This window comes from Podarcis liolepis, assembly GCF_965112155.1.
Source record: "Podarcis liolepis genome assembly, chromosome: 15".
Lineage (NCBI taxonomy): Eukaryota > Metazoa > Chordata > Lepidosauria > Squamata > Lacertidae > Podarcis > Podarcis liolepis.
Window position 1 is genome coordinate 45,550,230 of NC_139566.1, and position 22,963 is coordinate 45,573,192.

General features: G+C 46.8%; 2 long non-coding RNA genes across 2 annotated transcripts in view; one reads left to right on the forward strand and one right to left on the reverse strand.

Moving 5' to 3' along the window:
* Positions 1-22,963, reverse strand: part of LOC310694058 — a 183,571-nt gene that overhangs the window by 71,169 nt on the left and 89,439 nt on the right. The gene's annotated exons all lie outside the window — the stretch shown is intronic.
* LOC310694064 overlaps positions 1-22,963 on the forward strand; it is a 30,314-nt gene that overhangs the window by 915 nt on the left and 6,436 nt on the right. The gene's annotated exons all lie outside the window — the stretch shown is intronic.

Here is a 22,963-nt window from a genome sequence, read left to right on the forward strand (position 1 = left end):
GGCTATTATCAGATTGCAGGAGGCAGGAGTAGAGGATACTGGCTGGGTGGAGCAGTGGGAAGGGTTGGGAAGTTTGGTCCCTCAGATGTTGCTGAACTACAACTCCCATCAGCCTCAGCAAACCAGGGATGACAGGAGTTATACGGTAATTCAGCAATATTTTGAGGGCCAAAGCTTCCTCATCCCTGGGCAGGCTTTTTTTTCTTGAGGGCCACATTCCCATGAGGGTGGCTCTTGGGGGTCCCCTGCAAGCTGGCAGTGGCTGGAGGCCAAGCCCATGACAAGGTGAGCCACAAGCACAAATGTTCTGGATGAACAAATACCACCGAGGGAAAGCACAGAGACAAAACAAAAGCAAAGCAGCCATTTACTTTTATCAAATAATATGCTGCCTCTTCCAATTGTTCTAAATCTAAAACTACAAAGAAATATGAGGGGAGAGTGACTTTAGAAAGTCAGGAAAACAAGGAAAAGGCAACAAAGAGGAAGGAAATGTCTTGGGCAAGAGTGGAACAGCTTCAGGAGGAGTAGAGGGGCCACATAAAAGGTGCTGGGGGCCGTGAGTTGCCCACTGGTGGTGTCAGGCATCCTGGAAGCTTTCTGTTTTAAGGGGCTCAGCCACAGGGAGTGGTAGCTCAAGTCCTTTGGGTGCAGAGATGGTGGGGTCAGCAGGCGTTTCTGGCTGGGAGGATCTGGAAGCTGGTGCAAAGATAGAAATGGATGCTTTCTCCGTCGGAGACCCTGGCCCCACCCCCGAGAGCCACTGCCAGTCAGAGTCAGATTGGTCCGCAGGAACCAGTCCCGATTTTGTGATGAGAGCCACTTTGTCCACCCAGATATGCAACCTTCTGGACAAAACTCAAGAGCAAGTATGTCTAGCCTTTATTTTATTTTATTTGTATTTATTACATTTATATACCACCTTTATCTTCCAAGGTTCTCAAGGTGGTCTCTATGGTTCCTCTGCTTCCCTATTTCCTCCTCACAACTGAGGAGTGGGTGCAAGGGTACCCAGTGAGCTTCATGGCTGAGTGGGAATTTGAACCCTGATCGCCCAGGTCCAAGTCCAGCACTCTAACCATTATGCCACACTGCAGCAGGATCTTCCTGGAGTACAACAAGACCAAGGGCGGCAGGGTGGAAGTGTCTCCCCCCTGCACTGTGGTGAGCACCCTCTTGCACTATTTGCCCACAGGTAAGCATCTCCATGGGTAAGCATCTCCTGAGGGATGCAGGTGGCGCTCTGGGTTAAACCACAGAGCCTAGGACTTGCCGATCAGAAGGTCGCGGTTCGAATCCCCACCACGGGGTGAGCTCCCGTTGCTCGGTCCCTGCTCCTGCCAACCTAGCAGTTCGAAAGCATGTCAAAGTGCAAGTAGATAAATAGGTACCACTCCAGCGGGAAGGTAAACGGTGTTTCCGTGCGCTGTTCTGGTTCACCAGAAGCGGCTCAGTCATGCTGGCCACATGATCCGGAAGCTGTATGCCGGCTCCCTCGGCCAATAAAGCGAGATGAGCGCCGCAACCCCAGAGTCGGACACGACTGGACCTAACGGTCAGGGGTCCCTTTACCTTTACCTTTAAGCATCTCCCGTGTCAGAAGTCTAGTCTTGAACAAGGCCGGTCTGTGCCCCCCCCCCGCCAAATGTGGGGTGGGATAAAATGGGGGAGAGTTCTTGGTAGAAAAGCTGGGGCCAAGATGAGGCTGGCCTTTCCTGGAGCACGCCTGCCTGCCCAGAGGTCTGCTGCAGGATGAGTCCTCCCCATCCTGCCCCCCGTTGCAATCCCGCCCTCCGGGTCCCCCCCGGGCCAGCAGCATCTTCCTCCTGCCTGGCGCGCTCCTTCGCTTCCTTCCCCTCCTCCATCCTCCCTCGCGAGGCCTCCCGTGAGTCACCGGCGAGGAATGCGGGAATCCTTCTCGCATTACTTGGTTGCAAAAGCCCTTTAATCCCGTCGCGGGGAGGGGACAGGGCCCGCCCGGCCGCCCGGCTCCTCCTCCGCCCGCTGCTGCCACTCCGGTCCGGGCAGGTGCGCAGGAGATGTTTCAGGGTCTCCGCCGCGCGGGGAAGCGACGCGGGTGACCCTGAACCTCCAGCCAAAGAATGAAAGCCGGGCGAAGGCTGGGTGCGGGGGCTAGGAAGCGCCCCTGGCGGCTGCGGGGTGCCAAGGGGCTTGGCTGGAGGCACTTGGGGAGCGGAGGGGGGAGCGCCAGGACCCCGCTCGCCTCCGACCCCCCCGGCCTGCGGGTCTGAGCGGGAGGCGCGCCGGCGCCGGGCGCGGGCAGCATCAAACGACTTGGCTGGTGGAAACCCCAAAGCGCATCTGGGCCACATCCAGATGTGCTGCTCACCCCACCCAACCAAGCTCATCCTATTTCTACATTCATTTGCAGCGCCCCCCCCCCGACATGTAAATACGCACTTGGACGTGTGTGTTTTAAAATGCATTTTTCTCTCGCTATGTGCAGTTGCGAATGTGTTTTGGATCCGTTGTCTTAGCACTGCCTTGGGACGTTTGGAAAGTGCACTTCCTTTTCACTCAGGAGGCTCTGCAGACCAGGCTAGTTTGTCCAGACTTTGCCTCAGTTGGACTCCACAAGTTCGTTTTATTTTATAACATGCATTTTTATACAACATGGTCCCAAAGCAGTTTCCAGCACACAAAAATAAACCACTCCCCTGACAAGATATGTGGTGGCTAAAGAGGGTCCACAGGAAGGGCCCCCCAGGCAACCCTAGACTCCAGGGCTGATTTAAATGAGCCCCCCCCCCACGTGTGTTATGACAAGGCAGTGGAAGCCCCTAAGTGATGTTGCTGTTTATCTGGACCCCGAGGGCAGGGAGTTCCACAGTTGTGGCACAGCAGCAAGGGCCCTATCAGCTGATGTGAGAGCCCCAGTTGACTGCCTGGAGGCCTTTATAAGTGAGCATCAGCACCTTGAATTGGACCCATAATGCAGAAAGGCATTAGAGGCTGGCTGTACTAGCCACAGTTTCTGGGCTGTCTTCACATAGAGCGCATTACAATACGAAAAGCAGGATGTTCCTGGAGCATGCAAAACTCTGGCCAAGTGATCTTGATCCAGGAACAGCCATAGCTGGCAAACCAGCCATAGCTGCAAGTGGCCACCTGGGCTTCCTGTGACAACGGTGGATCCAGGAGAAGGACCACCAGACTGCATGCTTGCTTCTTCACTGGGTGGGGGGCAGCTATCTAGAACAGGCCAGACACCCAGTTCCCAGACAGAAGAACCACCTGCCAGCAGAAGCACCAGTTTCCTGGGCCCTCGTTCAGCCCATGCACTGGTCCAGCATAGACACAGCTACACAGCTACACAGAAGGTAGGGAGAGAGGAAGAGCTGCACATCACCAGCTGTCCTGCTGATGATAACACTGAGCCCCAAACCCCCTGATGACAGCACCTGTGTGCCCTAGTTGTGGCAAAAGGAGCCACGGCTCCTTCTGGTCTAAATACCTCTGTCACAAAGGGGATTAAGCCTGGTAGTCCTACTCTTGCATTGCAGCTTGCACCAGGTCCAGTTCCTATGACCACAGGGAAAGCAGACTTCTGTCCTGCCTTCAAGGGGTGTTAGAGAATTGCTTGGAAATTCTTTCTTTCCTCCTTCTGATATGGGCTGACCTTATCCACACTTCCCAAACTAATGTGCAGATTGGACCTTAAGTTGCCCATTGGCTTTCACACATCCCCAGTGTTCCAACACAACCCCCCAAACATGCCAAGATACATGTTACAACACTTATTTTGAGGGGAAGGGCATTTACAAAGTGTATTTCAAGAGAAAATGTGTTTAGAAATGTCTGTTTTGATAGAAAGTTCATTTAAAAATACACATTTCAATGTGACTTTTCATGCAGTCTTTTTAAAAGCAAAAACCAAAACAACCAATCTCAAATTAATGCAGAAATAAGATGGAACAGAGGAATGAACACTTATGGAAAGGCTGTAGACATAGAGAGAGGGGCCAGCCTGAGTGACTGCCCCACAACTTAGAAAGAAAAACAGAAAGGCACAATGGTGGCTTTTGGTGGCTAAGTAAGGTGAATCGTGGCCATGGAGAATTAAGTTTTTCAGTTTTCGCCATTGTAGAAAGATGTGGGGAGGGGAATCTCTTGGTTCTTTGGAGGTTTTGAGATGGTTCCATTTGCTGCAAAACTACACAGACATTGCTACACTATTTCGGGAGTTCAGAATGGCTTTCTTTGAGGTCCAGCACACAAACACACACACACACACACACACACACACACACACACACACACTGCTAGGGCCTCCATGGGGGACTGGGAGTGTGCTGCTGTCAAATGGACTGTCATCACATGACTGGCACTGGTACCTAATTGGGTAGTGCCCATCACATCACTCGAGGTGTGCCCTGCTGCCATTCTGCCTCCCCCTTGCCTGCTCCATGCCATTCTCCATGCAGGTTCGGCATTCCCTGTATTTCTAATCTGAGGGCTTTCCTGGCCATCTCTCTCAGAACAAAAGCTGAAAGCGTGGTGCGCATCTGCAAAGCTGTCCGTGGCCACACACCAAGCAGGGCACTCCATTGTGCAAACTGCTTGCCTTAAAGGCCACCATTAAAAAAACCAGCAAGAACAATATAATGATAAACCATTTCCTGTGCTTCTAGGTACCTGGGAAGGCATAAAAATGTAGAATACGATCCATTAAAAATACAAACACAACAAATGGTTAAAAGCAAAACAAAAGAACAAAAGAAATGCAAGGGGGTGGGGGGAAGAGTGAAAAGCAAACTGTAGCCAAAAGGAGGAAAGAAGATGCTCCGTGTTAAAATTGGGGGCAATAAAAAGAAGCCCGGCCCATCAAACCCCTGTCTTGTTTGTGGAGAAGACTGTGTTCTCTGAAGAGAGGGACTTTGGCATGGCCACAGCACAGCCCAGCGCCCTGTGCCCCTTGACCTTCCCAGCTCCATCTAGCCCTCCTTCAGAGGAGCATTTCCTGGGAGCTTCCTGATGAGGCCAGTACACACACACACACACACACAGAGAGAGAGAGAGAGAGAGAGAGAGACAGAGACAGAGACAGAGACAGAGAGCGCGAGCGCTTTTGCAGAAGAAATGCCATTTCTGGGGAAGGGCTCCAGTTGTTTCCGTCAGAGAAGACAGGATGGAAAAGAGGCCTGCTTGACAGCCCCGAACAAGAGAGGCTTCCCAGCCTGGGCTGCATTATTTGCCATGGCAACGGCCCCGTCAACATGCTCTGAGAACAGCAGCATGTTTGGAAAACAAGATGGTGCGCCGGCTCCTCTCTGCCTCTCCTGCCTGGGCGCACGGCACGCGCATCCATCACCAGTGACACCAGGGTGCCCCCTCCCCCTTGCATCTCCTGGTGCAAGGAGGAGTAATGCTCTCAAGAACCCCACCAGCCACCTGATTCGCTGACGGGGGAGGGGTGGACGTCAGGTGCCGCAGACAGAATGAGCAACCAAAGGCACAGCCCCAAGCCACCTCTGGACACAAATGCGCAAGCAGGGGAGACTCTTGGGCCAAGCCAGCTTTCCTCACCCGGCTTGGCCCCAGTGTCTTTCCTCACCTGGCTTGGCCCCAGTGTCTTTCCTCACCTGGCTTGGCCCCAGTGTCTTTCCTCACCTGGCTTGGCCCCAGTGTCTTTCCTCACCTACTGCTCTCCGGGACCACAACCCCTGACATCCCCCTGATCTTTTTAAATTTTTTTTTAATATTAATTTTCCAATAATAACAAAGCAAAAAAAGAAAAAAGAAAGAGAAATAATAATCATAACCAAATTTGTAAACCATTATTTTTTGGTCAACTTCCCTCCACTCCCCCTCCTGATTCCATTACAATATGATTGTTCAGCATGTCCATTAAACCTTATATACTTAACAATCCAATTTAAAAAACTTCTTCATCTTATTACAAGTGACTTTTAGAAGTTATGCTAATGTGATGATCTGTACACAAGGCTTAGAAAATATGCATTACACAGTTACCCTTTTTTGTACTAATTTGTCCAGCATAGGTCAATATTTTGTTTAGCCCATCTTCTTTGTCTTCTTCATCTTCTTTGACCGAGGCTTCTTCCTTTCATAGGGGCTGGCCATCATGCCCCTGTCTTGGGCTGCACTGGCTGCAGCAGATGGAGGCTGTGCTGGTTCAAAACATCTGAGGCCACAAAGTAAGAGGAGCCTAGATTAAAACACCTTTCCCTTGAAAACAAACAAACCTTTTCTCTTAACCCCCTTTTCTCTTGTTTTTGAGAATCTAGAGCCTCCTTGATCTTCAATAATGGCAACCAATTTGAGCAGATGGACTCGTGGTCCATTTCAGCCGAAGCAGAACTGAATAGATGTCAACTCCTGGAGGTGGCCTGATCAGAGGTGGCCAGAGGCACCTGAGGAGAAGTGGGATTACCTGGGGGTGGAGAGAGGCTGGGGGGGGGCAGGGCAGGGGGTACAGGAAGTGTAAATAACTATCAGACGTCAAAAAGCTGGCATCACTGGATCAAGTTCCCCAGTTTTGTTGAATTACCGGTAACTAAACGAAATAGCTCAGTTGGAATAGTGGGGGGGGGGGGAATAGTTTTAACTGGATTTTGAATAAATGTGCAATTAATGGTTAGTGTTTTGAATTATATCAAGTTATTTTATTCCTTAGTGGGTTGTGCAAACCACTATTCTAAATGATATTTTTTAAAGGGTAGGTTAGGGGGCACTCTCTTTATGTGTTTATGGAACTGGGGTGGGGAGTGGAAAAGGTTGGGGAACCCCTTCTCTAATGCAACCATGTACCACTTTAATTATAGGCAGCCATGTGCTCTCTTGAGTCCAGCATCCCCCTCACTCAGCCAGCAAAGGCAGAGAGCAGCGCTGGCAGGTCTTCTCTTTGTCAGCTCCTCAAGCCCAGGCCCCACCAGCTCAAACTCTGGGCTGCTTTTCCTTCTTGACGTGCACACAGCATAGTCCATCAGGAAGTAGTTGGGTTGTTTTTCAAGAAGTGATTCACTCCTTGGGAAAGATGGGAGGGGGGCAGCGGGAATTAAACACAGCTAAGGTTTAGAGTTACAGGGAAAAGACCCAAGATTGCAAGCTAGTTGGGAGAACTCTTGGAGATGCCAAGGCATTGTTGTGCTTTCTTGCACCCTGTCCAAGTTTTCACTCTGAAGAGTGCCTTTTCCTAGCCAGACCCACACAGGCTCTCTGGGGATCAGCAGCAACTCTCTTTGCAAGGCTTCTGAGTTCCAGGGTGGCCATGTGTCCTGCATTGTGGAAGAGAGTCCTTTGTTTGAAGTGCAAATAAAGGTAAAGCACCCTAAGAAGGAAGGGGGGTGTGTGCGTGTGCTTGTGTGCATGTTTGTATGTGTGCGTTTGTAGCCCATCCACAGTTAGCATCATCTGGACAATAGGCTGAGCTGCGAGGGCACCCAGCTCACCTGGTTACAAGCTTCTGTGCTGCGTTGAGATGCATTGTATTGCTCCACAAATCACTGCAATTATTTCTAAATGCACATTGATACAGATAAATTAAAGGTAAAGGTAAAGGGACCCCTGACCATTAGGTCCAGTTGTGATCGACTCTGGGGTTACGGTGCTCATCTCGCTTTACTAGCCGAGGGAGCCAGCGTACAGCTTCCGGGTCATGTGGCCAGCATGACGAAGCCGCTTCTGGCGAACCAGAGCAGTGCACGGGAAACACCGTTTACCTTCCCGCCGGAGTGGTACCTATTTATCTACTTGCACTGCGTGCTTTCGAACTGCTAGGTTGGCAGGAGCAGGGATCGAGCAACGGGAGCTCACCCTGTTACGGGGATTTGAACCGCCGACATTCTGATTGGCAAGTCCTAGGCTCTGTGGTTTAACCCACAGTGCCACCCGCGTCCCACAGATAAATTAGCATGTGCAAATTTTATGTCCACTTTTTGATGACCTGGAAGAGGCCCTGTTCTCTTAAGTTCTCTGCAGAAAATTCTGTGTGACTCCACCCAACTCTACCTCCAAAAAGCATTGCATCTTGTGCTGTCTTTGAAACAGGCAACTGTGGGTGTCCTCTATCTGGCCTTTTTAAAATATTTGGTCATATCCAACATATCTCCTCCATGGCTTAATGTTGCCCCCCAGGATAAACTTCCCTGGTTGCTCCTCCAGGCTGTGCTCTCAGGCTTGGCTTCCAGCATGTTGCTGCTGCTCTCCTCCTCAGAGCTCTTTCCAATTTGTCAACATCATTTGTTACTGCAGCAGCACTGAGCACATAGTTAAGCGGTCTAACCACATGGCCACCACAAGCTTGTCAGAAAGGTTAGGGTGCAATTAACCCTTTCACCTCTTGGTCAGTGCTGAAGTGGTCCCCGCCCTCTGCCTCCTTTCCTGGGGCTTCCTCTCCAAAGCCACTGAAAGGACCTTGCGGCACAGGCATTCCACTAAGCTCTGGTTACACCACCACTGGGCTAGTATCCAGCTGGGCGGAATCCAAAAATGTTGTTAAAAATAAAAATGTATCCACACTCTATACTGCAGAGAACTGCTAGAGAGGACGACAAAAGAACGGAGCATTTCTTGGGGACTATGTTTGAGATGCTTGTTGTGCCACGGCAAGGACTCCATTCAGGGTGCCGCAAGGCTCTTTGGGGTTAGCAAGGCTCTCCCAGTAGAATCAGAGACAGAGGTGGACTTTGGTAATCTTTCATAATATGGCACCCTGTGCAAGGCCAAAATTTAGCGCCCCAAAATGGATCTTCTCAGTTATGGAACTTTTCAGTTTTGTGCCTCTTCAGCTCAGCACCCTGTTCGAGGGAACCGCCCGCACCACCCTAAATCCAGCACTGTCAGTGGTGGCAGGTGGTGGGGCAGGGATGTTTTTAAAGGGTTTGAAAGTTGCCTTGGCTGCTAGCAAAAAAAGAAAACAAATTGGCAACTAGGCCCAATCCAGACAATAGAAAGAACTCCGACCACAGCATGGGGCTTAGTGGCCACAGAGGCACCACAAAGCACTGGGAGGATAGCCCTCCTTGCCTCTAAGCAGGCCAGCCCTGAATCCAAGGCAAGTTCCAGGACCAGCATCTGTTAGCGCTCTGGGGGGAGCCTGTCTTCCGCCTTGCCCCCATCAGCTCTGAAAGGGAAAAGGGAAGCTCTCTCACTCACCAGGCCCTATTTCAGTGGCTCAAAGGAGTTGGCTGCCTCTCTCTTTAAATTGCAGTGCTAATCAGAAACACGTGGTCCATATTGTCAACACTTCATTTAACCACTTCTATAAATTCAGTATTAGTGTTAAAAAGAGTCTGACTTGATGGATGAAATACTTCGACATCTGACGAGGCAGACCCAATAAAAAGTCAAGCTAATAACTCAGAGAAAGCAGGGAGACGCAGGGAGGCTTTAGGCATGCAGCAAAGGAAGGGGAGAAAGAAAGAAAGAAAGAAAGAAAGAAAGAAAGAAAGAAAGAAAGAAAGAAAGAAAGAGGGTGTCCTGCTATTTGCATGCAGTTGAGGAGCAGTAACCAATGAAACCATGACAGGGAAACAGCCGTCCTTGTTGCTCGCTCGGCAGGAATTCACTTTCTCTCCTTTGATCGCTTTTGGCAACGGAAAGTGTCCTGGGAAAACAGAAATCTGGAGGTTTTGACAACCAAACATTTGTGCAAAATGGTAACTCATCTCCTTTCACAAGCTGATAATTTGTTGTGTTTTTTTTTTAAAGGAACAATTAAAGAATATTGGGTGGGGTAGAAATGGAAGGTTCAGTTTTGCAGCACAAGACGAAGAGGAAGAGGAAGGGTGTCCCAGGTCCACCATCTCCTCTTCCTGTTTTTAGAGCAAGAGGCTGCTGGGCTGGACTCTGCGGAGACCTGATGCAGTCCTGCCCCACAGCTAGGCTTACAACCTACAGAAATAGTTGTCTGAACACAACCTGGAACTATTCTCAGCTCTGCAGCTCATCCCATCTGAGAGTGTATGCAAAGATGCATCGCAAATATCCCTGGAAAATGCCAAGAGCTCAAAATACTGCTCTTTAAGTGGAAAGGGAGGGGCCTTTATTGTTCCACAGCCCACACTTCATATGAGTCAACACAATTCTTGCCTGAATTAAGTAATTTAAAACTAAGAACACCCTTCTCTCTCAGCACAAATGTGACTGTTGTCAAAGGTAGGGTACACAGAGAGTGTGATGTGGTACATGTAGGCAAAGTAGGGGGGTGCAGTAGTGTAAGAGGTGGGCAGAAGGCAACAAACCCTGTGCATTGTATTTCAGAACAGCCCCTGCATTGGCCAAGACAGCTAAGAATGCCTGGTGCTCCACAGACATCCTTGTTGCCTCATTTTCCCCTCTGGGAAATGCCCCTCTCCCCTCAGTCCACCTCTCCTGTGTATTTGTTTGTTTTTTGGCTCTCCTTTCAGACAGTGAGGGAAAATGCCTTCCTTCAAAGGAGAACAAGATCAGCTGGAGAAGGTCAGTAAAGAAATATATGGCTATAGAGAGAGATTTCTATCCGCACCAGGAGACCTGGTGCAAAGATGAAGGGCAGAGGAATTAGCCAAGGAAAAAGGGAGGGGGGCTCCCTCCAGGGGCACATTTTTGCAACCTCCATTTGTGGGGGAGACCTCTGAGTTAAGCTGGAGTCACTCAGTTAGCACCCTCAGCTGAAAAAAAGGTTGCCACCCAATTAGGGGCGGGGCATGGAAGATGGGGCAATGTCTGGGCAAGCAAAGTCTTTGCAGAGCTATGTAAACTTTAAGAATTTAATGGTCACAGCCTTGCACTGTTGCCTCTGCTTTAGGGCTTTTGTCTGATGTCATTGTTTTTCTGATTGTTTATTAACTATTACAAGATTTAATTATTTCCCTCAATTCCAAGAGTCGCCTTAAAATTTTGTGGAAAGACAGAGAACAAATTATACTGTAGCCCTGACTTCCGGTCGGTGCCAGCGCTTAATGGCGGTCCTAGCTCCGAGCTCCGGAGAAGGACTGCTTCGCAAGTTCGGGTCTTACCCGCTACGGCAAGCGGGGGACCCCTAAAATCCCAGGCGCTGAAGCCTGAGAACAAGGAGACTCGGTGGGCACCTTTGCGCCCCCCGGTACCGTGAAAGAGCCTTTTTAAAGGCTACGGATCGACATCGGGAGTGAGCGCGGTGCTGAGAGTCGCTACCCAGCCTGCGAAGTGAAGCCGCGTCGCCATAAGCGGAGAGCGCCGATTCCTTCCTGAAAAGAAAATTTGGACTGATTCCCCGTAAGTAAGAGCTGAAAAATAACCGGGACTCTTTGAATTTTAAAAATTGGGCTAAAAACGGGGGAGATTTAAACAAAGGAAGTCTGCCTCCCCCCGACTGTATGAAAGCGAAAGCAACGGAGCTCTAAACCTGCATCCGTTTAAACCCGCTCTTTGATCAGCTAAACCGGACATTTAAACCTTTGATCTCCCCTCTAGCAAGCAGGGCAGAGGGGAGGTGAATCTGACTAATAACTGCATGATTTATTTGGGGGAAAAAACCTCTGCTGTCTCATCTATTTGAAAGTACGAAACGGTCTGCCTTTTCAGTACACTGAACTGACTTTTTCCTGTGAAGCGATACTTTGATACAAAGTTTCCACAGTGCCTGACTACTGTATATTATAAGAAGAAACAGTATAAATTGGGCAACTGTGGCAATTTGAAGTTATAAGCATTTAGCAACATTGACTTTGACTGTGTTAATTTCCTTTTTTCTTACTCCTTGGACTGTCTCCTTTGTTTTTGTATTTGGAAATTTTGCTCTATGGCCATTTTGATTTGCTCCCTCTAGAGGATAAAGTAAAGCTCGGCACGGCTTAAGACAGTGGAATTTTCCAAGGGAGAATAAATCCCGTGGGAATTGACCTTGACATGAGTGGCCCACAAGAAGAGATAGTCACAAGAGCCAAGATCAAGCAACAACAACAACAACAACAGTTGCAGCTGCAACAGGCAAAGAAAAGAGGCTCAATCTCAGGCGCAACAGCCGGATCAGCAGGAACAACAGGTCAAGACAAAGGAGCAGCCGTTTCTATGGAAGCTGTGACAGAGGCCCTGCTCAAGATAAACCAAACTCTGGAGTCTTTGACAAAACAGACTTCAGAGAACACACAAAAATTAACAGAAATATCAGCAAGATTAAACCAGAATACAGAATCTATAAATAAATTGGTAGAGGAAAACGCCACCACGCGCCAAATTGCCGAAGAGGCCAAAGCCACTGCTGGAGAGACACAGGAGAAATTAGAGCCGCTTGCCAAGAAGGTCTATGAGCATGATGCAACTTTGGCCTTGTGGGAGTTACAGAGGAAAGAGAGAAACTTAAAATTAAGACTGATTCCGGAGAATGAAAGAGACAGCCTTGTGGAATATTTGACACGGGAGTTTGCGGATTGCTGGGACCTTGAGGAAGACGAATTCAAAATTACGACTGCCTTTAGACTGGGGAAAAAGCAAGACAGAAAGACACCGAGAGATTGTCTGATTACACTCAGATCCAAGGAGGAAAGAGACAAAATACTAGGATTACACTTTGAAAAGGCCTTGCAAATTGGAAATTCAGCTGTACAGATCTTTAAAGACATCCCAAAATACATTTTGGATTTAAGAAACTCCTACAAGGACTTGGTTCTCTTGCTAAAGAAGAATTCTATTCGCTTCAGGTGGGAGTTCCCACAAGGACTGTCATTCGACTACAAGGCAAAGAAAGTGAAAATAAAGACAATTCAAGATAAAGACAAATTTTTGGCAAGATACCAGGAGGACTTACAGAAGGGGACTGTGGACGCACTTGCAGAACAGAGGAGAGCACTGGATATCCTGAATCTCTCGTTTGGACAAAAACCACCACCATCAGAAGAAGAGCAACAACTTGGAGCTGTTGGAGGAGCCTTAGGAAAATAACAAGATGGCTCTGCAATTCCTTAGTTGGAATTGTAATGGGCTCAATGGGCCTTTGAAGAGAAGACAAGTATTTCATATATTGAATAGAGAACAATTGGACTTGATATGCTTACAAGAAACTCACATAACCAGAGCCCACAGGAGATTACTTTTAAACAAAAGGCTAGGACAAGAATTTATCTCATCAGACAAAGTTAAGAAGAGAGGAGTTGTAATATATGTGAAGGAGAAATGGGCTCCAAAAATGATATTTAAAGATGAACAAGGGAGATATCTGGCTGTGGAGATACAAGTACAAGGAGAAAAATTCTTAGTTGTTGGAATTTATGCACCAAATGAAGGCAAATCCGACTTCTTTAAGAGACTTCATGAAACTTTGATGGACTATCTGGATTACAATATGATAATTATGGGAGACATGAATGGCGTGGTCTCCACCAATATGGATAAGGCACAAAGACTTACAGTCACCAAAGAAGGGAGACTCCCTAAGACTTTTTTCGAAATGACTGAAAACATGGACTTGATAGATATTTGGAGAACAAGGAATCCTCTGGAGAGAGAGGGAACCTTTTTCTCCCAAGCAATGATGACCTGGACCAGAATCGATCAAATCTGGGTTACTAGTGGAATGGCTCCAAAGATTAAGAAAGTGGAAATCTGCCCAAAAACTTGCTCCGACCATAACGCCGTGAAGATGGAGATGAAACTCACAACAACTGGTCAATTTAGATGGAGAATGAATGACACCCTCTTTCGAGATAAGGAGATTCTCACGAAGGCCCAAAAGACCCTAAAAGACTATTTTGAAATAAATTTGAGGACCGACGTGGAGAAAAGAGTGATCTGGGACGCAAGTAAAGCGGTGATGAGAGGATTTTTGATTCAACAAAACTCAATAAAGAGGAAAAAACAAAATGAGAAAAAAGAGAAGATTCTGGAAATGATAAAGGAAGGAGAGAGGAAATTAAGAACAAAACCAAAGTCTCAGGACATTTTAAGAGAGATCAAATTATATCAAACACAATATATGGAATTGATGAACCAAGAGATTGAATGGAAGATAAGGCAAATGAAGCAAAAGACTTTTGAATCAGCAAATAAATGTGGCAAACTTTTGGCATGGCAACTGAAGAAAAGGCAGAAACTAAATACAGTTACAAGCCTAGAGGTGGATGGAAAGAACATATCCAAACCCAATGAAATCAGAAATTGCTTTTTAAGTTATTTTAAAAAACTCTACACCCAAGGCCCGCAAAATGAAGAAGATATAGACAAATTCCTCGGAAAATATGGACTACAAAACATCTCTCATCAAAGTAAGATGGATTTGAACCAGAGAATCTCAGAACAAGAGGTAGAGGCTGCCATTCAGAATATGCAACTGGGCAAATCTCCGGGACCAGATGGACTGACTTCCAGATACTACAAATCGCTGAAGGAATGGTTGACTCAACCACTAAGAGAAGTTTGTAATGAGATCCTTGAGGGGAAAAAGGCACCTGAATCGTGGAAAGAGGCATATATTTCACTCATACCAAAGTCAGAGACTGAAAAGACCCAACTTAAGAACTACCGCCCAATATCTCTGCTTAATGTGGATTACAAAATTTTTGCAGACATTTTGGCAAAAAGATTTAAAAGAGTCTTGATGGAGAAGATTCATAAAGACCAAGCAGGCTTTCTCCCTAAAAGACATCTAGCAGACAATGTAAGGAATGTAATAGATATTTTGGAAAAGCTAGAGGTGAATATAAACACTAAAGCAGTATTGATCTTTGTGGATGCGGAGAAAGCCTTTGACAATATTTCTTGGAGTTTTATGAGGAAGAATCTTCATGGGATGGGGGTAGGTCAGGGTTTTGAGAATGGTATGGCTGCAATATATTCTGAACAAAAAGCCAAACTGATTGTAAACAATGTTGTGACTGAGGAACTTAAGATAGAAAAAGGAACACGACAGGGGTGCCCGATTTCCCCATTACTTTTTATTTCAGTTCTGGAGGTGTTGCTGAATATGATAAGAAATGACCAGCAGGTCAAAGGTGTGCAGGTCGGAGCTAAACATTATAAGTTAAGAGCGTTCGCAGATGACCTAGTATTGACTTTGCAAGAGCCAAACACTAGTACGAAAAAGGTTTTAGAAATAATACAACAGTTTGGTCAGGTAGCTGGATTTAAGTTGAACAAGCAAAAAACCAAAGTTTTAGGGAAAAACCTAACAGATATGGAAAAGGAGAAATTTCAAGAGGAAACAGGTTTGACTGTGGTCAAGAAGGTCAAATACCTAGGGGTTTACTTAACATCTAAGAATCAGAATTTGTATAAGGACAACTATGAAAAATGTTGGTCAGAAATTAAAAAAGATTTAGAAATATGGTCAAATTTGAAACTGTCAATGTTAGGCCGAATTGCAGTAATTAAAATGAATGTATTGCCTAGAATGTTATTTTTGTTTCAGACCTTGCAGATTATTGATAAGATGGAATGTTTTAAGAGGTGGCACAAAGATATCTCGAAATTTGTCTGGCAGGGCAAAAAGCCCCGAATTAAATTTAAAATATTGACAGATGTTAAAGAAAGAGGGGGTTTTGCCCTGCCGGACCTAAAATTGTACTATGAGGCAGCAGCTTTTTGCTGGCTCAAAGAATGGATGCTCCTCGAGAACACGGACATCTTGGATCTGGAAGGTTTCAATAACGCTTTTGGTTGGCATGCATATCTTTGGTATGATAAAGTCAACAGTGCCTTTAAAAATCACATTGTCAGAAAAGCATTGTTTAATGTTTGGATAAGATATAAAGATCTATTGGAAAACAAAACCCCTAGATGGGTGTCACCAGTGGAGGCTAAAGCAGTGAAGAAACTCAATATGGAGGTCGGATGGCCGAAGTATTGGGAAATTTTAGAACAGGATGGAGATAAGTTCAAACTACAAAGTCAGGAGAAATTGAAGCATAAAGTAGAAAATTGGTTCCAATATCGCCAAATAATGGAATTTTTTAAACAGGACAGGAAAGTCGGTTTTCAGGTGGAAAAATCAAAATTAGAAACCGAACTGTTAGAACCCAATACTAAGAATTTATCTAGAATGTATAACTTGCTGTTGAAATGGAACACACAGGATGAAACAGTTAAATCGGCTATGATTAAGTGGGCTCAGGATGTTGGACATAACATTATGTCAGCTGACTGGGAATGGTTATGGAACACCGGTATAAAATTTACGGCATGTAATGCCTTAAAGGAAAACATTATGAAAATGGTATACAGGTGGTACATGACCCCAGTCAAGCTGGCAAAAATCTATCATTTGCCCGATAACAAATGTTGGAAATGTAAAGAGACTGAAGGTACCTTTTATCACCTTTGGTGGATATGCCCGAAGATTAAGGCCTTCTGGGAAATGATCTATAATGAAATGAAAAAGGTACTTAAATGTACCTTTCCTAAAAAACCAGAGGCCTTTCTCTTGGGCATTGTCGGCCAATTGGTGACAAAGAAAGATAGAGCTTTTTTCATGTATGCCACAACAGCAGCAAGAATACTCATCGCAAAGTATTGGAAGACACAAGATTTACCCACTTTGGAAGAATGGCAGATGAAAGTGATGGACTATATGACACTGGCCGAGATGACAGGCAGAATCCGTGACCAACGAAAAGAGACGGTGGAAGAAGAATGGAGAAAATTCAAAAGCTATCTTAAGGACTACTATAAACTTAATGAATGCTAAAATGCCGTGGTTTCCAGAAACAAAGGGGTACAGGGATATAAGGTCAGATTATAAAAGAGGACTAAGATGATAGAGATTGGAAAGTAACAATTGGGAGTTGCTAGTTGAACTATGGACATTGGGATGCAGAGAGGGGGGGTATGGGGAAGTCCAAGAAAAGAGGTTTATGAAAATATGTTTGAAACTATACGTGTATGTTTGTCATTTTTAGTGTTTGTCTGTTTTTCTTAAAAATGTTGTAAAACCAATAAAAATTTTATTAAAAAAAAAACAAATTATACTGTAGCCCTTCCCTCCCCTGCCCCCTCAAAAAGACTCAGAGTGGGGTTTCAGACTGAAAGAGGAGTGGAAACCTTGCCACTGGGCACTGCCAGGACTCCTGGTGGCATATGAATCTGCATATGCCAAGGTACTTGCATTAGTGCCTCTGGGAAATTGGCATGGTGGCTCTCTGGATCCATCCCACCAGTTCTCCAGATTGCTCAGCCACCCTAAAAGCAAAGGAAAATTTGAAAATTAGAGGTCTGGGGCCTGTGGCAAAAGCTTCAGCAACCCCCACCCCACCCCACCCCATGGCTTCGGTCTTGAGAGTATTTCAAAGTGTCTTGCAGAGGGAAGGGGCCTTGCCAAGGGGGAGCTGGGCTCTTGTGGAGAAGCTCCTTTAGGTGAGTGTCCTTCTGCCTGGATGGCATGAAGGCTGGGTGTGCTGATGACCCAGAAGCCCACAGCTAAAGCCCCTCAGCTCCATGGCTTCCTAGCAGGAGTGGACGTCATCACTCTGCCCTGCAGCCAATGGGTTACAATCAGAGTTTGAAAAGCTGATGATTCAACTGAAATAGGAGAGGAAGGAAAGAAGCCCTCTTCCTGGACTGGGTGCCCTAGTGAGAGGGGGGAGGAGGAGGAGGAGGAGAAGGAGGAGAAGGAGAAGGAGAAGGAGAAGGAGAAGGAGAAGGAGAAGGAGAAGGAGAAGGAGAAGGAGAAGAAGGGCCTTCTTGGGACTGCCCCCAGGCCTGGCTCCCTCTGCCCCTGCTAAAACAGTATCTCCAAAGGTGAAATATACTCAGAGTCGCAAAGTGATTTCATGCTCTTTATTCAGCTCATAGTGGTGAGGAGGAATGAATGAAAGTCCCCTCACAGTATCTGCTTTATATACATTATTTACACAATGGGCTGCACATGATTGGCTAATTCCGGAATTCTACTGTAAGCCAATCAGGTTGTGGATTCACTTCTATCCGGAGCAGGATTGGGTGGTTCCTGCCAACCAATCATACTGCTGCATTGTTCTAGGACCAATCAGACTGCTGCATTCTGAATCCTATTGTTCTAGGACCAATCAGACTGCTGCATTTTGGATCCTATTGTTCTAGGACCAATCAGACTGCTGCAGTTTGGATCCTATTCAACTCAGTACATAACAAAGGTATTTAAAAACAAGGGGTGGTGACTACACCAGGATGTAAGGCTCCCTCCATTGATGCGAAGGAATCGCTTTTTGCTCCAAGGCAGACACTTGGAATCAGGACTCTGTGTGTTTGCGAAATTTATTCCCATTCATGAACTCTTGAGGTGTGGGAGGTCCTTTCCCCCTCTGAAGTCCGTTTCGTACCCACTCTGGGGTAGGGATGGGTGATGTCTCAAGTTTGTGGATCTAGAGACCCCACTTTGCAGATCGCCTGGGAACTGGCTGGGGTTTTTTTGTTTTTTGTTTAGAGAACTCCAGAAACTGTTATTCTATGAGGAGGGGCAGAGACCTAAGATGGGAAATTCTCAACAACTTATGAACTATCATGGCAAGGAACATTTTTTATTATTTTTTTTGCAGGGTGGGGTGTGGGGGAGACAATATGTTGGTCAGAAATCTAACCCCAGGCTCTGAAGAAACCAGAGGCCTTTCTCCTGGGCATTGTCGGCCAAATGGTGCCAAAGAAGGACAGAACTTTCTTTATGTACGCCACAACAGCAGCAAGAATACTTATTGCAAAGTATTGGAAGACGCAAGATCTACCCACCCTGGAAGAATGGCAGATGAAGGTGATGGACTATATGGAATTGGCGGAAATGACTGGCAGAATCCGAGACCAGGGAGAAGAGTCGGTGGAAGAAGATTGGAAGAAATTTAAAGACTATTTACAGAAATATTGCAAAATTAATGAATGTTAGAATGATGTCAGAATGAAGTTAAGTGGTTTAAGCAGCAATGTTTTAAAGGTGTATGAAAAATGGATTAATAATAGGTGAGAACTCAAAGTTATATTATATTAAGTTAAAGGATTAAGACAAAAATAAAGAGGGAAAGAAACTGCTGAATTAACTAACTGAACTGGAATACAAAAAAGGGAGGTGTGAGGAGGTCAGGGAAGCAAGGATATGAATATATGATATGGAAAGATTGATGTGTTTTTTCTTCTTTTTTAAATGTTTTTTATCTTTTTTCTGTATTTTTCTTTTTCCCCCTTTTTATTTTTATTGTTGTCTTTTTGTCTAATTTTTTTACTTATGTAACTTTTTTCCTTTGAAAACTTAATAAATATCATTATTTTAAAAAAAGAAATCTAACCCCAGGCTGAACAGGCGGAATTGATACCATGTTGAGGAGTCACTCTTTGTGGATTTGTGGCTCAACAAACCTTATGCCTGGAGATTTTGCATTTGCTGCCCTACCCAAGGCGGCCTTTCTAGCTGAGGCCAGTGAGGGTCCCTCTTCATCTGCTTCACAGGAAAAGCCGAAGGCCACCATGGATTCCGTCCTGATTTCTGACGGCAGCCACATCTGAAATACAATTTGGGGGTGGGGAAGTACATCCAAAAGGGAGAAGAAGGAAAATGCTGCGGATCACACTGTTTGTGGAATTGTGGCGCATCTCCAAGAAATGTCCAGCTGTTCGTCTGGAACGAGCTGATGGAACAAAGAGCCCAAACTGCAGGTACTAGGCGAAACCGGCTCAGCCTGAGAGCTGGATTTCCTCCTCGTAGGGAGCAGAACTGCTCTTTGGAATCCGCCTGAGCCAGGCCCAGGAAGTACCACTTGACTGAGCTGCTGGGAAAAGGCCCAGTCAGCTGCTGGCCCCTCCACTGCCCCCTACTTCTCCCCTCCCACCCCCGTTTCAAGCTGAAACCTTTGGCTATATGTATGTTTTGCCTAGCAATCAGGTTCCTCCTCCTCCTCCTGTGGTTGGGAGGTCTCCTGCAACAGAAATGGACGCTAGAAGTATGTGCCAGGAGGCCCAGATGAGGCTGCCTTTGTCTCAGCTCCACAGGAGACGGGGAGTGATGGACAGGAAGCAGGTTGCAGCTCTCTCTCTCTCTCCCCACCCCATCTCTCTGGGTTCCCTCGTGGGAAGCCACACACTGCTTCTTCCAGATGGCCTCTGGATCAGAGGTGGGGAACCTTTATCAGCCTGAGGGCCACGTTCCCTTCTCGACAATCTTTCAGGGGCCATATTCCAGTGGTGGGTGGGGCCACGGGCAAAATGGGCAGAGGAAGGAATGGAAATGTGACCTTCCTTCCTTGTTTTTTATCCACATTCACACTCCTCTGCACAGTCAGAGGCAGCCATGTTTCAGAAGGCTTCTCCACACTTCACTGGGTGCGGGGGGGGGGGGGAGAGCACTCTGCAGCCCTCAGTTGGAGCAACTTGTGTTTACTCCAGATTGGCCTTTGCTCCAATTTAGCACTAAAGAGCATGTTTTGCATGGGAAAGGAGCAGGGCAAGGGGGAAACTGCCCAGACTCATGTCCAGAAAGCTCAGATGGAGTGGAAAAATCACTCGAGACAAGCAGAAATGTGGATGGTTGGCCTCGGTGAGAACAAGAGGCTAAACTAGATGGGCAGCTGGCCTCATCCAGCAAGCTCTCCCTCTGTTCTTACCCTCTCTTGTGTTCATATTGCCATGTTGCTCCTTCTGGTCACTTCACTCTGAGTGAAACCTTCCTTTCCCCCGCTTTGCACCCTCTTTCATCTCACTGTGTGCCACCACCTGCCCATCCAGCAGTCTGCTAAGAGGCTCTGAAAGGGCTTCCTTCCTCTCTTGACTTCACACAAGCATCTCCTTGCAATGCCACATCTGTGTTTAAAAATGGCATGGAAGTCTTTGGGGCCGGGAGATGTTTGCTTCCCAGAAGGTGCCGCTGCCCTGTTTGCTGGCATTTGGGGGCAAATTTGCCATAGGCGCCTCTTGCTGCATTCTCCAGCTCCTCCGTGGATTTGTCAGCAGGCATGATAACCACGCAGATAGTGGCCCGCCATCCAGGGTGATGGATATCCGACACAGAGGCAGGTGAATGGGAGCTTCAAAGCTCTTAGAAACCCTGGGAGAAAAGAGCTTAGAACCGCCAAAGAAGCTAAAGAGAATAAAGCCCTTGCTAGGGAAAAAGCAGATCAGATAAGCCACAAGGAAGGCGAAAATTCAAAATGCATCATGTAAAAAATAAAACAAAACTATTATGTACTGAAGTTCTCACCGTGGGCCAGCAGGGAGATACTGTAGATAGTTTTCACTCAGGTTCACATATGCAAATAAGGGATTGAAAGTGACGTTCAGTGATTGGATAGTTACAGAAAATGGTTACTGTTGCGTTCTAGTGGAGCTCTATATAAGCAGGCTGGCTGAACCCTTCAGTTCAGTTCTGTTCTGGCCTGTGAATAAACAAGAGCTGTTTGAAGAATCGCTGTGTCGTCCGATATGTTCACCCACAACTTAACAAAAACAATCCCTAATTGGGGTGGAAGGGAAGATGACTATCCAGCTGATCAGAAAAGATCAAACAGAGTTCCTGAGCATGCTTGGAGTTCCTTTGGGCTCCTTGTGTCTGCCCTGCAAGAGAGTCAGGCCCTCTCCTTTTTTGCTCTATCAACTTCTGTTTGCTGAGGCCTAGGACCAAGTGATCTGAAAAGGTTATTCTGAGGCTGGGTCACTCAGCTCTTCCAGGCCTAATAAAACAAACCCTGAGCCAAATTAGAAACATATTTCATCTAATACAGGAAAATATAATTGGGGAATGGGTCTGGAGTTTGACCTACAGTATTTTTGCTAAATAGAGATTTAAATATATCACTGCACGGAATGTGCAGGGAAACAGCAATGGCCACATTCCTCTTCTAGGCTGGGAGCTTGGGGGGGGGGCTTGTCCCATTTAACCCTTCAGGGTCCTGGGAAGCAATCTTGTTCTCCATCATGCTAATGCCGTGAAGCAACAGCAGGGCTGGTCAGCTGTGGGTTTTTCAGAAGATGAAACCTTTGAGGCAGCTGAACATGCCTCTCCCACCCTGTGGCAACTTCCTAAGATTTCCAAGGAATTATTAAACATGCAAACAGAGGGTTGGGGAAAGACTGGAAAAGGGAGATGGCCCAACAGTTTGTGGTGCCTGCAGAAGGTTCTTCTGCCCCAAGAGGCTTGTTGTCACCTAAGAATTCACCTTGCTGGATCAGACCCCAAGAGCAGACCCTCCAATTGTCCCTATTTTCCAGGGACTGCCCCAGATTCACAGAAGCCATTCCAGTTTCTGATTTGATACCAGAATGTTCCACTGTTCCTTAGGATGTCCCTATTTTCATTGGTGAAATGGTGGGTGGTATGCAATGGTTCATCTAGCCCAGCTTATCATTTCCAACAAGTGTTCTCTTGCTGCTTCCGCCAGGCACCTGGAATCAGAAGGCTCCATCCGGCGCCACAAGAGAAGAGCTCCGCAGGAAGAGATGGGCCCTGAGCTTCCACAAATTTTGTCTAATATTTGTTAAAAGCCAGCTAAACTCATGGCTCTCATCTCACCTTCTTGCAAGCCACCTCATAAATCAAAACGATGCCCATGTCGATGCAGCCATGACTCCTGGCTGTCCTGTTTCAAGGGACTCTTGGGCTGTTTCCCATGGCTCCTTCTGTGAGAATCCTCTCAAAGGGGAAGCAGAACAATGGCAGCCCCTGTGCCTGCCCTCCACTGGCTCAGGTCTCTTTCTGAGCCAGAGGTACAATTACAGACTTGCTCTGGATGACAGGGATGCTGTGGCACATGCAGAAAAGGAGTCTAGAATGAAAGATGTCAAACGGGCTGGTGCTTTTCTCTTTAAATACTTCTTGAGGATGGGAAGAGGCTAATTAAATTCGTTTGCTGAATGCACTTAGCGTGTCTTTGAAAGTCCTGATTGCCTCTGGCTCCCGTCCAAGACAGGATCTGTGAACAGTAGATGAAGCAGAGGGGAAGAGCAATGCTGCCCATTTCAGAGGATGGCCAAGCGGGCCCAGGCAGGCAGCCCGCAGTCGTGTTTTCTTGGCCCTTTGGAAGGAACTGAAGTGCTTCAGAAAGAGAACAAGCAACTCCCCACCACCTCCACCCACCAGGTT